Below are 14,694 nucleotides of genomic sequence, written 5' to 3' on the forward strand. Positions count from 1 at the left end.
ATTAGTCTTGTTAAATAAATATTATATAAAGGCCATTGTTTTGGACTGAGCTACTATACTCAGTATACTAGGCCCAATATACCAGACCTAACCAGAATGGAGTCACTTGTGCTAAGTGCCATATAACGAAATGGAACTTTAAAATGGGCCAATTTGAGGCCGGGAGGAGTGGCTCACAGCTGTAATCCCAGCACTTTGGGAGGTTGAGGTGGGCAGATCACCTGAGGTCAGGAGTTTGAGACCAGCCTGGGCAACATGGTGAAACCCCATCCCTACTAAAAATACAAAAATTAGCTGGCCGTGGTGGTGGGCACCTGTAATACCAGCTACTGGGAAGGATGAGACAGGAGAATCCCTTGGACCCGGGAGGTGGAGATTGCAGTGGGCCGAGATCGTACCACTGAACTCCAGCCTGGGTGACAGAGCAAGACTCCGTCAAAAAAAAAAAAAAAAAAAAAAAAGCACCAGTTTGAAAAAAAGCAAAGAAATAAACAACAAACAAACAAAAACAGAGATTCACAGCAACCAATCAGAAGGGGACCAGTTTATCTAAACCGGCACAATAAGGAAATCTCCTGTTTTAGCTCTATAAGGAAAATAACTTTGAAACAACCAACCGACTTTGTGCTCTCTGTTTTGGTTTTTTCAGCCCTTTTCTGCCTATAAATCCCACCCCCTCTCCTCAGTTCATTGGAGCTCTCTCTATTTTATGGCTGGGATACTGCCTGATTTATGAATTGCTAATCAAAGTCAATCAGATCTTTAAAGTACAATTTGTTGAAATTTTGTTTCTTAACAGTCTCTATGCTGGTCCAGTCTGAACTATATTGCTTTTATCCCCTACAGTGTGTCCAGATGCTTGCATCTTGCTTTATGACCCTAAATTAGAGATAATGGCATTTTTGTTCTCTACTTGTTAAATTTAGAAATAAGTAGCACATCTCAGTTTATTTAACTTGAATTTACCACCTCTAGGAGTTGCATTTGGAAGTGATGTATAAACGCTGTAGTCAGTAAGCTTAGTTCCTCCTTAGAATCCCAGTGAAAGATGAATTTCCCCTTTGGGCAGTACAGGTACACTTCCTGCAAGATAAAATACACCAGGGCCTGGGTACTTTCTGTGTGACACTGTTAAGTTCCCCTGCCACCTTTCTATCCCACAAGAGTTTCTCAAGATGTCAACTTAATTACTACAGCTCTAATTTGGAGTAGCTACCATTGTTACAAACAGAGAACTAATACCACGTTTAAATTCTTTGAGCCACATGTCACTATGAACAGGCTGATTGAAAGTATGGGAGGAAACAGATTTACCTAAGGCCTCCAAAGTTATGTGAGACCACGTATTGAATGATATAAAGCTATAAATGCCTTAAATTAACCATCTGAAAACGGAGTCTTTCTCAGACATTTTATATAATCTAATTTCTAGTAATAGCTATTACTTTCATTGCATTACCTTAAAACATAGAATATTTGCTCTCAGTGGATCGTAAAAACCATTTAGTCTAAATTTTAAACTTTACAGAAGAGTATATTCAGCCACAAAGGGTATGAAAGATTTGTCCAAGATCAATCACATAGCTAGCTAGGGCATATAGATGGGCTTTCCTGCTTCCTGGTCCAAGTACTGTTTTCTTTATACTATATAACATGTTACAGAAAAATGTACATGTCACTATGTAGTATTATGCAACATATTTATTTCTTTTTCTTATGGCTTGAAGCAGTTGTTATGATTTTTAAAAATCCATATTTTAGTCAATCACGAAGTCACCATAAAGCTACTGGGAGACTCACAAGGACAATTTCAGGGCTCGGAGGATCTGCTCTGGACCAAATTCTGGACGCTACCACTTATTCAAGGCGCATGAAATTTTGAAGCATGTAGCAGCTCAAAAATTCTGACACATGCAGCCGGGGGAAAAGGGATAAAATAGTGCTACTCATCTTCCAGGTTGTCAAGTTGACAATCAGTGCTGTGATTCATCCCTGAGCCCTTCTAACTTGGCACTACCATGCAATAGATAAACGTAATCCAAGTGACAGTGCTCACATCAGAACTGATTTGATTGTTCACTTGTGATAGATACCAGAAGCCTAAGAACTCTTGCACCATCTCTTTAAATGGGGGGAACTTAGAGATGAAGAAAAAAAAGCTTTGATTTTAATGTCCAGTTTTTATTATGCTGAAGATATATATGTGTGTGTCTATATTTCAAGAGTGTATATACATACGTATATATGATATATGTGTGTGTGCATCACATACCTCTGTCAAATTGTTCTTGGAATTTCTGACAAAATAAATGTGTAACCTGGTACAAAAATGTGAAAATTATTAGGCTCCACTAGTACTATTTTTATAAAACCTAAGTCACTTGGCAACTCTCAGGGAGGAATGAAATTTTCCAGTGAAATTAATAATTTAAGAAATTATGAGCTGGGCACAGTGGCTCACACCTGTAATCCCAGCACTTTGGGAGGCCAAGGCGGGTGGATCACCTGAGGTCAGGAGTTTGAGACCAGCCTGGCCAACATGGTGAAATCCCATCTCTACTAAAAATACAAAAATTAGCTGGGTGTGATGATGCACACCTGTAATCCCAGCTACTTGGGAGGCTGAGGCAGGATAATCGTTTGAACCTGTGAGGCGGAGGTTGCAGTGAGCCGAGATCGCACCACTGCACTCCAATCTAGGTGACAGACTGAGACTTTGTCCCAAAATAAATAAACAAATTATATATTCATTTGGCAACTGGAATTTTGAACTTTTTTTGGTGTGTTCCACAGAATTAAAATAGCCAACACTGTTTAAAATAAGAAAACATACCATTTGTAAATTGGTGGAAATGATGCAACTCACTTATAAAACAGAGAGTAAAATGGAAGCAGATTGAGCTAACATGAAGAAAGACTTGTCTCTAAGTTCTACATCATGCACCAACTATACAGTTTGAGACTATAAAGACTTGGTGGGTCCACATTTTCTCTTTTGTGTGCGTGTATGCTCATAGTACCGAAATACATCTTCTTATATAAATACGAGAATAAATAAAAAATGAAAATAGTTTCATTCCTTTCGTCAACAAGCATTTATTTTCCTTACTAATATTAAGCAACGTGCTACAGAATAGAGGTGAATAAGACACTTCATCAAATAACTTATAGTATAGAAAGGGGAAATTAACAAATAATTCTATTTAGTATAATTATATTCCACAAAGGAGAAAATGCAAAGTATAAAGAGCACGGAAAGTGGAGTAACAACTACCTCAGGCCATCAATGTATGGGGAGAGAGGGAAAGAGACAAAATAGAGCATAAAAATTATTTTCGTAAATCTATAGATGAGTTCAAAACAAAGAAAGTAAATCTCCAGGAGCCAAAAATAGAGAACCAAAAGCCAAAGAAGTAAGAAGAAACTGCTCTCATCTCTGTGATCCATATGGGAAATAGACTTGCATATGAGCTCACGAGGCTAAAGGCTGGGATTGTAAACACTCACAGGGAGACAAACATCATGGCTCCCAGCACAGCAAAGCAAGGGGCTGGTACCAATACCTGCCTAAAATCCGGACCCTCAAAGGACTAAGCTTTCCATAAAAATGACTTTTTACAAATTGTCCCTTTCCCCAACAAAATGGCAATGAGACATTCATCTATTAAGGGCAGTGAATGAGGACAAACTCATACACACCAAAACAAAAACCAAGCTGGAATCATATCTAAGTTAATTGAGATTCCAGTTGGCAAAGCAGAATAAAACAGTAGGATGTCTCAAAATGACTCAGAAACAATAACAATCAACTTAGATTCTTATACTCATCCAATCTATCATTCAATAGTGATGGTAACATAAAGACAAAGGCAGAGTTAACTTACACAAAGACCCTCAACAAAGAATAAATAATGTATTTCTGTAAAATAATAATATTAATAATAATTATAATCACAGAAGGAAAAAAGGAAGATAAACCAGCAAAGACAAGCAAAGGAATTAGTAAGCATTTTGCAAATATTAATAAATATGGATACTAATGATGATGATGATGATGGTGATGATGAAATATAATAAATCAAGTTGAAGTTTTAAAACCAAAGATAGGTTCATAGGTTTTCTGGAAAATTACGCCAAATACATAACTTCCCTTAACTTTCAACACTCATTTCAATTTATCCACTTCTCTTTAATCATAATAATGCTTTCTTTGGCCCAAACTTTACTTTTCAAGCTTTTGGTTTTTTCTTTTCTTTTTTTCTTGAGATAGAGTCTCGCTCTGTCACGCAGGCTGGAGTGCAGTGGCATGATCTCAGCTCACTGCAATCTCTGCTTCCCAGGTTCAAGCAGTTATCATGCCTTGGTCTCCCAAGTAGCTGCAACTACAGGCATGTGCCACCACAACTGGCTAATTTTTGCATTTTTAGTAGAGACAGGGTTTTGCCAACTCCTGACCTCAAGTGATCCCCCCACCTTAGCCTCTCAAGTGCTGGGATTACAGGCATGAGCCACCATGCCTGGTTTAGTTTTCAACTATTTATATAGCTTTCTCTTGATTTGCATTTGTCTCATATATGTCTTTCTAACATTTTGCTTTCGATCTTTTTGTCATTTATGCCTTAGATGCTATATATATACATATATATATGTTTATATATATGTTTTTTTATATCTATAAACATCTAGTTGGATTTTGCTTGTTTTAATCCAACCTAGGATTTTTTAAAATAAATTACATTTATATTTAATATAATTAATGAAATATTTAATGTATAAGTTATTACATTTATATTTAATGTAATTAATGAACTATTTGGGATTTATTCTACTGTCTTATTTTGAGCTATGTGTCCTGTTTTTTCTGTTTCTTTTGTTTCTCTTTTCCTGCTTTCTTTACAATTACTATTTCTCTTTCACTCTTTTCAATCTCTGCTCCTGGGGTTATACAAGCTATTTCTCTTCTCTTTATATGTAACATCAATCCTCAATATCATTATTTCCAAATAATTTAAGACCTTTAGAATACCTGGATTCCAATATCCCACATTCTGTCTTCTCTATTACTCTCGTCCAACATTGAACTACATGTTAATTTTATAATCTCCAGATTAGATAATATAGTTATTGTTTTATCCAGTTCTCTTTCCCATGTTTTTATACAACTATCTCATAGCTTCCTTTCCTTCTGCAAACTTCGTAACCATCTTCTCTCTCTTCAATATTTGTTTAGTTATCCATATTTATACCAACTTTTTTGCTGTCTATTCTTTCTTAACTCTCAGACCTTTTTCCTGGGTCACTTTTCTTCTTTAAGTAAATCCTTCAAAATATTTGCTAATGTAGGTTGGTTAATGGTAAACTCTTTCAGTTCTTGCTTTGCTGAAAGTTTATGTATTTCACTCCTGTTACTGAACACCTTGAAAAGGTGGATTATTACATATTCCATTGATTTTCTTATACTGGTTGTAATTTATATAATCTTTTTCTGCTTCTTTAGTGGGTATCACTAAAACATTACTATATATGGGTTTCATTTCCTTAACTCCATTTAGGCATCATTGCGAGGACATATGCTAAGGATTTCTGTCTTTATCCACCATCAGAAGCTCTGTTATCTTATTGAGTATTGCCTTTCCCCCATCGCATGCATCAGACTGACAAAATTTAGAAGTCTGGCAATATCAAGTGTTGGCATGGAATGTGAGAAATGGGAAGGTTATACACTTCATGGGAGAGTGTAAATGAGAAAACCACATTGGAGAACAATTTGGCATTATCTACTAAGTTCAAATTGTTCATCCATTATGATGCAAACATTCCATTCTAAGTATGTACCAAAGAAACACTCACATTCACAAGGCAACATGGGTGCTGATGTGTGTTACAGCATTGTAGGTAATTGCCAAATGGTGGAATTACCTAAACGTACATCGAGATAAACTACTATACTTATACAATGTTCAATTAAAAATTACACAGCAGTTAAAAATGAATGAAATAAATCTACTTTTGTTATTAACATTGATAAATTTTCAGTAATAATTGCCTCATTATACCTTTTGTTGATTTTTTAGACAGTGTATCCATTGTTTTGTATGTGTTGACAATTTCTGAAGATTTGGATGCATGCACCTTTCAGGAAAAGGAAAGAAGGAAAAGGCTTGGGAAGGGAAATGAAGTTGGAAAAAACAAGAAAATGGGATTCAGCTCTGTCTGTAGTGTTGTATTTCTTTACCAAAAAAAAAAAGCTGTGAAGAAAAATGTTAACAATTTCTTAGATCTGGTTTTTAAGTTAGTGAATATTTTTCTATGCTCTGTCCCTTTCTGTATGTTTTAATAATTAACCTATATTTACATATATAAATACAAATAGTACCATGAAATTAAAATCTAAGAAAGGCAAATTCTAGCACAGCCTTATCATCTTCATATATGCCTCTGAAGATACTGGGACATGGCTGGCTGCCACTGCCTCCAATATTCTTGCCATAGCTCACTGTCATTTCAACATGTACATAGACAATCATTTCAATTATGCATTCTCTCCAGTGGCCACTCCCTATACTACATCCTCCATGACTGCTGGCTTCTACCTCCTAATCACTCTATCTTGTTGCTCAATCCCAACAATTCCTCAGCCACAAAAAGACCTAAAATTCACAGATTATAGCCCTGTTCTGACTGCATGTCCCTCCAAGTACTCTGACTCCCATCTCAGGTTCCAGGTCTGTCATTATAATATCCCCCTTGCTTAAGACTCTTCTGGCCGAGCCAAACTTTGCTTGATCCTCCCCTTCCTTCCACTCTGGACTTGTGCCCAGATGGATAAATGTGACTGGAGAAAAATCCACGACCATGCTGATGGGTTTCTCTTTTAATTCATTACTTAAACCTTAAGATAATCATTATTGTTGTCCAGCAATGCTATAAGTTTATTTTATTCTGTTTCCCACATCCTTAGACAACTATTTCATAGCTTCCTTTCCTTCCACAAACTTCCATCGCCATCTTCTCCCTCTTTAATCTGCTAACGTTTCTTGAATTCTGTTTCCCTGAAAAAGTAAAAGCAGTGAGACTAGAACTTCAACATATTCCCACCATTATATCTACAATGTTCTGGCTTCTGCACCCACTTTCTCTGCCATCTCCTGTTACCCTCATTACTATAGATAAGCTGTCTCAGTTCTTATCTACAGACAATCCCATCCCTTCTGCACTGATGCCATCCCCTCTCTCCTACTCAATTTCACCCCTCCAACAACTGTCTCCCTTCTCTGTGTCATCAGTGTTTCTTTCTATTGATGCATTCTCATCAGCTGGAAACCTGCTATAATTCCTCCAATACATATTTTCAAAACACCTTGTTCCCACTTCTCCCTTAAACTACCACTTCATTTCTCTACTCCTCTTTGTAGCAAAGCTCCTTGTAAGAGTTTTATAAATATAGCTATATGGCTTTTCTACTTCCGTTTTCCCATTCTCTCTTGAACCACTACTAATCAGTCTTTTATCCCAACCTCTGTGCAAATAGCTTTTGTCAATTTGACTATTGATCTCTATATTGTCGAGTCTACTGGACAATCTTTTGACCTTATCTTACAGGACTTAGCGGTGGCATTTAAAGTAGTCAATTATTCTGTGCTTCTTGAAGTGTTTTCTTCACTGGCTTGCTGAATTCCACTCTCTTCTGGTTCTCCTCCTTCCACACTGGAAATCCATTTGAGTCTCTTATCTCTCCCTTCCCTTTGCATCTTCCTGACCTGTGAACACTGGAATGTCTCAGGGCTTAGTCCTTGAACTTCTTTTCTTATGTATCATCAGTAATTATGTTGGTAATCTCATTCAGTATTATGGATATAAATGTCATCCATAAGCTCCTAACTCTAAAAATTTTATCTCCTAACTCCAGTATCATATTTCCAGCTATCTACCAAACATTTCCATCTGATAGCCATCTTAAACTTATTATGGACTGAATAGAACTCATGATCCCCAACTCCTCCCAGTCTCAAACCACCAACAGACTTCCCTACTCAGTAAATGGCAAGTCCATTCTTTCAAGCATTTCAACCAGTAACCAGTCCAAGCATTTCAAGCATCAGCTCATCTCCAACCATCCTCATCTCTACCACACTGTTCCATGCCACTATCATCTCTCCTCTGGACTGGTGCAGTATCCTCCCACTAGCCTTATGCCTTCATCCACCCATAGCCTATACGCCATTAAAATGCAAAGTGATCACTTGAAGACAAAAGTCAGATCTTATCAGTCCTCTGTGCAAGCTCTCCCATGGCTTCCCATTTGGCTTAGAGTGGAAAGCAGTCTTTGTAAGGTCACCCAACCCCAGTTTCTCTGTAACCTCATCTTCTAACACTCACACTCACCCTAATTCCTACCTCTTTCAACCACTTCAGGCTAGGCTTTATTTTTATTCCTAAAAAATAGGCAGCTGTCAGAGTTATCAGCGTGATTGCCAGAACTGTTAGGCTTGCCTTTGAATCCCAACTCTACTTACTAGATACGTGACTTTGGCAAACTACTTACCATCCATGTGTTTCCTTATGAATTATAGATAACAGAATCTATCTATGGGATTACTTCAGTGATTCTCAAGGAGCTATAATTTTGCCCTCTACAAAATACCTGGCAATGTCTAGAGATATTTTTGATTGCCACAACTTGGGAGATGCTACTGGTACCGAGTGGGTAGAATCCAGGGGTGCTGCTGAACATACTACAATCCACAGGACAGTGCCAACAAACGAAATCATATGACCCAAAATGTCAGTAATGGTGTGATAGAGAAAACTTAGGTAATATTATATGGATTAAATGACTCAGTATTTATAAACCTCTTAGAACAATCCACAGCCTATAGTAATATATTAGTATTGATTAATTTTTAATAGAAATATATTACATTATAAATATTTATATATACATACATATATATGTATTTTTCTTTCTCAGAGTTTTTGTGCTGATTGCTCCCTCCACCTAGCATACTCTTCCACAGACTGCCATGTTATATGATTTCCCAGTTCTTATAGATCTTACTCAAATACCATCATGAGGGACTTCCCTGACCACCTCATCAAAATCTCATCAATCTTGCCACTCTCTGTTCTCCTACTCTGCTACATTTTTCTCGAGTGCATGTTTAGCATCTGAAATACTATTTATTTATCTATTTATTGGTTTTCATCTGGATGTTAATAACAATTGGTTACTCTTCCAATACTGCACTTATATTCTGCTGTACATTTGTTTCCATTCTACAAAGTGGATTGCAAGATGCCTGCAGACAAGAATTGTAATTTATTATGTATCATCTTCTGTAAATGTTAGTGTAGCACTCTGTAAACAGCAGGTGTTCTACCAACATTTGTGGAGATGGTCAGCAAACAGTTGGGGACATTGTATGGAGGTGGGCAAATTGTATGGAGTCAGCTATAGCTATTTGGGAGTCATTTGAGGTATGCAATTATCCAGATAATTCAGATCCAGAAAATATCTTTAATATGAAAGGTACTTACCAAGGGGAAACTAGCCACCATATCAGTCTTCATTAATCTTAGTCTTATGATCACTCTCTAACATTTTCCTCTGAAGATACAACTGTATTGATGATTGTGGAATATAAGTCAGTCAGCAGTTCAGAATTTCATAACCAATTGCCAGAGGGCAATATTATATCAGGAATTGGAGAAGGAAAGGGAAGAACAGCAACTGGGATTTTCTTGAGTAAATACAATATAGAGTAATTCAACTGTGAAGAGCACATATGAGACCCCAGCGCATCTACATCTGGGGAGAAATGGAACTTTAAAGATGTGCTTTCATGTGGGAAAAGCCCTTTTTATTACAAATATACTCCTAGTAAGTGGCAGTTTTCATACCAAAATGGTGCTGCATTCGTAGCACATCATCACCTGTCTCATGTGACAAAAGCATGAGAAGTACAAGCCATTTCTGAGTGCTCTGAATTCTTTGGAGACTCTACAGACTATATTATGCAGTATTTATGGAAGTAAGTGCTGCTTTAGGTAGTTGGAAAAACACTTGTTGTATAACCCTCCCCCATTTTCACCGGCACAAAACTTCCCAGGTGAATTTTCAGGGGGTGATGTCAGCTAACAAGTGGCATTTACTGCCTTGGTTTTGTTTTTATTTTTCACTTCCCAACAGTATGATTTAAAATTATTTCAACAGGTTAGTTATACAAGTTACTTTTATTTCATTTATGTTTTTTAAAAAAATTAATACGAGCAAATAATAAATGGACAAAGTTAAGCCTCAAACTGCATGAACACCCAATTCCTTGCAAAATTGCGATTATATGTAAGAAATAAAAATCTGCAATAAATTTTATATAGCCTCCTTCATTGTAATGCTTTTCCATGCATAATTTTTTGTGTGAGCTCCAGGAAGTAAGAAACACTCCCTACAGAGCAAGTATTCTTCTATTTCCTTGGGAATCTTTTCCTTAGTTTAAACTATCTTTCAGTGCTATTCATTTAATATGAACCTCCCTTCCTCCCCAAGCTTGTTTACTAGTGATCCTCACCGTGCACTCTCTTTGCTGGGCCCAATGGCCCCTTTATTTTCTCCCACATAAGCCTGGTTCATTCCCACATCTCCTCCTTTCTCACGCCATGCCTTTTCCTTCTCCTCTTCCTCCTCCTTCTCCTCTTCCTCCTCCTTCTCCTCTTCCTCCTCCTCCTCCTTCTCTTCCTCCTCCTTCTCCTCCTCTTCCTCTTCCTCCTCCTTCTCCTCCTCTTCCTCCTCCTCCCCCTCTTCCTCCTCCTCCTCCTCCTTCTCTGTCTATCTAAATTCTGCCTTTCCTTCAGTTTACAACTCAAATTCTATATTATGAATTTTCTACTTTTTCTTTTCTATATACAAAAGTGTGCAAACCGTAATTATGTAACTCGGTTAATTTCCACAAGGTGAACATACTTTGTAACAAGCACCTAGATCAGGGAAAAGAACATTAACAGAAGAATCTCAGAACTAAACCAAATCAGTGGTTTAAAATGAAATGTCAGCAGAGGCTGCGCTTTGTAAATGTAGTTGAGTGATGACTTCTCTTTTAAGAAAAGAAGGTGGGAATCATAAAAATGCATTATGAATATGGATTATGCAAGGAAGATGACAAAGAATTCTCATCTCAATTTTATATTAAAAGCAATAACAACAATAAAGAAAGTCTGGACCTACAGACCAACACTAAAAGACCGATGAATTAATATGAATTTCTATGGTTTCTGTTAAGATAAAGTTTTAATGTATCTTTTAAAATTTTTATTTTTATTTTAAGTTCTGGGGTACATGTGTAGAATGTGCAGGTTTGTTACATAGGTAAACGTGAGCCATGGTGTTTTACTGCACCCATCCACCCATCACCTAGGTATTAAGCCCAACATGCATTAGCTCTTTTTCCTAATGTTCTCCCTTCCCCCATCCCAACCCCCGATGGACTCCAGTGTGTGTTGTTCCCCTTCCTGTGTCCATGTGTTCTCATTGTTCAGCTCCCACTTATAAGTGAGAACATGTGGTGTTTGGTTTTCTGTTCCTGTGTTAGTTTACTGAGGAAAATGGCTTCCAGCTCTGGCCATGTCCCTGCAAAGGACATGATCTTGTTCCTTTTTATGGCTGCATAGTATTCCATGGTGTATATGTACCACATTTTCTTTATCCAGTCTATCATTGATGGGCATTTGGGTTGATTCCACATCTTTACTATTCTGAATAGCGCTGCAATGAACATTTACGTGAAGCTACTTTTAATGTTTCACCATTTCAGTCCTAATGAGGAAGGATAATGGCCAGCGGTGATTGTAGGAATGGCAAAAACATGATAAATTTTAGAAAAACTTAGTAATATTGACAAGACTTTGTTCAATGTTAGGATAAAAGAGAGAGAGAAAAGGATAAAAGAGAGAAAAGGAAATCTTTCTCACTTGGACACTTGAGTGGCATCAATAAAGACAGAACAGAAGTAAAGAAAAGGTTGTGAAGGTAGATACTTTGAGGCTGTGTTGTCTATGGGACATCCAAGTAAAAGAATCAAGTAGATCATTGGCTATAGGCATTTAAGGTTTGCAAAACTGCAAATAAAAAATTGACAAGTTACCTACTTGAAACCGTAAGTATGTAAACCAAGGGACATGTAAGTTTAAAGGGTAGATGAAGGAAGAAATACCTGCAAAGGAGAAAGAAATGAAGTGCAGTTAATTCCCATCATTCTTGGTAGTCATGGTCTATAAAATCACACAAAAACTGAATTACGGAATACTGAACCATTGCTCTAGGCGAAGAATAGGATTAGGTTCCTATGAACCTCTGTGCACAGCATTTTTATCAACCATAAATGTATAACCTTGTTTTACATGTGTTTCTGTTTAAAGGCACCTTATTTAATATATATTGATTCATTAGCGTTGAATTCATGGCCAACAGCACTATAACTGGGGCTTGATTTAACACATTTTCTTCATAAGTCATATCATGGCCTTCTTGTTCTTAGAACATAAGATAGCACTTCAAGACTACCCTTGGGGGCCATCTTAAACAGTGACATTACCAACAAGACGCAAAAGAATGCCAACATTTGGTTACTAAATTGAATGCAAAAGGACACCCATTTTCCAAATGAGAACTTAAACCAGTAGAAAACAGGTTACTACTGCCTTGTTTGACCTCAGGTGGGGACACGCACATTCAGCGCCTCAAATTTTTTACTGCTCTGCACATGCTCATGAAAGATTGCCAAAGTGCCACAAGTATGATTTTGGGGTTACAAGCGAATTTCAGTGAGTAAACAAATTTTCAAATATGAATTCTGCCAATAATGAGGATCAAGTCTAGCAACAAATGCTTCTAAGGAGTTAGGAAAATGTCATGCCAATTAGGAGGGCATTGTAAACTTACCAGTTCTCAATCCCATAAAGGGAAGAAGTCAGCTTCCAGTGGATTGATGAGCCAGTGTGTAGTGAAGTGAAGGAGAAAGAATGTTTAAAGAATAACTCTAGAAAGTCTGGAGAGGAAGGGCTAGAAAACTGAAAGCTTCCTAAATATAAAAGGATGCCTACCTTTTTTTTCTCCAACCAGATTAATGCTACAATGATTAAACTGAATCTAAAATATGTGTCCTCGACCTAGTTTGTGAAAGCAACCAAAAACAGTAAGCATTTTAAAGGTTTAAAAAGCAACTGCTTGAAAACTACATATGCAGTTTTTGCAATCAACTTTTTGTAAATAATTCAATCTTTAGGTAGGGCAAGTAGCCCAGAAAGGAAGAGTCCATCGGTGGCTAATAAAATGGCTGTAAAAGGAAATAATAGTGTTTGACACATTTTCCTTCTTACAAATTCTGAGCCTCTTGCCCCAGTTGCAATATTAGCTGACTCAGTAGAGGAACCTGGTTTCCAAATGAGTATTATTTTTTGGGATTCACAAAGTAATGTCTATGCAAACTTAATTGTACTATAGATGTTTCTAATGCTTAAAAAGTTACAAATAAAAAAGCAAACACTAAAGAGACTATGCCCTCTAAAACTTGCTATAATGCTAAGAAAAACTTTTTAAATTGAAAAATGGCATATCCTGAATCTGTTCCTTTAAGGGACCACTAAATATACCCTTTTACATATAAACAACTTAAGTAAAATGAAAGGAACAAAATTCCTCAATTTGCAGAGTGGCTATTGAGTCAACAACCGAAGAAAATTTGCTGCAAGAGAAGACAGATGTTTTCAACTTTAAAAAAATTACATAATATCTAAACATATTTCAGAGGGAAAAACAGTTTGTGAGAAAGACCTCTGTGAAACAATTTCTACAGTATTTATAGTACATTGTTGGAATAAAAAACAGTAGAGTGGTGAGAATAAAAGGAGACATTTCATGGAGCACAGTGACTCACACCTGTAATCTCAGCACTTTGGGAGACTGAGGCAGAAGGATTGTTGAAGTCCAGGAGTTTGAGACCAGTCTGGGCAACATAGTGAGACCCTGTCTCTACAAAAAATTTTAAAAATTAGTCAGGCGTGGTGGCGTGTGCCTGTAATCCCAGCTACTTGGGAGCCAGGTGGAAGGATTGCTTGTGCCAGGAAGGTCAAGACTGCAATGAGCTGTAATCTCACCACTGCATTTCAGCCTGAGCAACAGAGCAAGATCCTGCCTCCAATAAATAAATAAATAAATAAATAAATAAATAAATAAATAAAACAGAGAGAGAGAGAGAGAGAGAGAGAGAGAGAGAAAGAGAGAAATTTAAGAAACTGGAAAAAAAATTGACCAGGTAAATATGGTTTGACAGTTTAGGTCCAAATGAAGCAAAATACTTTCTCACATACAAAATGTTGACCCCTGAAGCTCTAGCTATAATAAGTAAGCTAGTATGCGTCATTAGAATGGCTAGTGTGGAATTCTACTTTGAGCATGACTAAGTTCCCCCCAGACTGACACCCAACTGCTCCTGCCCCCAAATAAGAACTATAAACTCTGAAGAAAATATGGACTCCAACTACCGAAAGGCACTGAAGAGTGAACAAGCAAGCAGCTTCTGAAAGAAGTTAACACTTGAAAGACTTGCAACTGTTTTTCTGGACAAAAGAACTGGAGGACAGAGTTCAAAGCAACGACAGCCAATAGAAAGTGAGAGGTGTACTAGAAAAGTGAGAGGTGTG

This window comes from Macaca fascicularis, chromosome 15 (genome assembly GCF_037993035.2).
Source record: "Macaca fascicularis isolate 582-1 chromosome 15, T2T-MFA8v1.1".
Taxonomy (NCBI): Eukaryota; Metazoa; Chordata; class Mammalia; order Primates; family Cercopithecidae; genus Macaca; species Macaca fascicularis.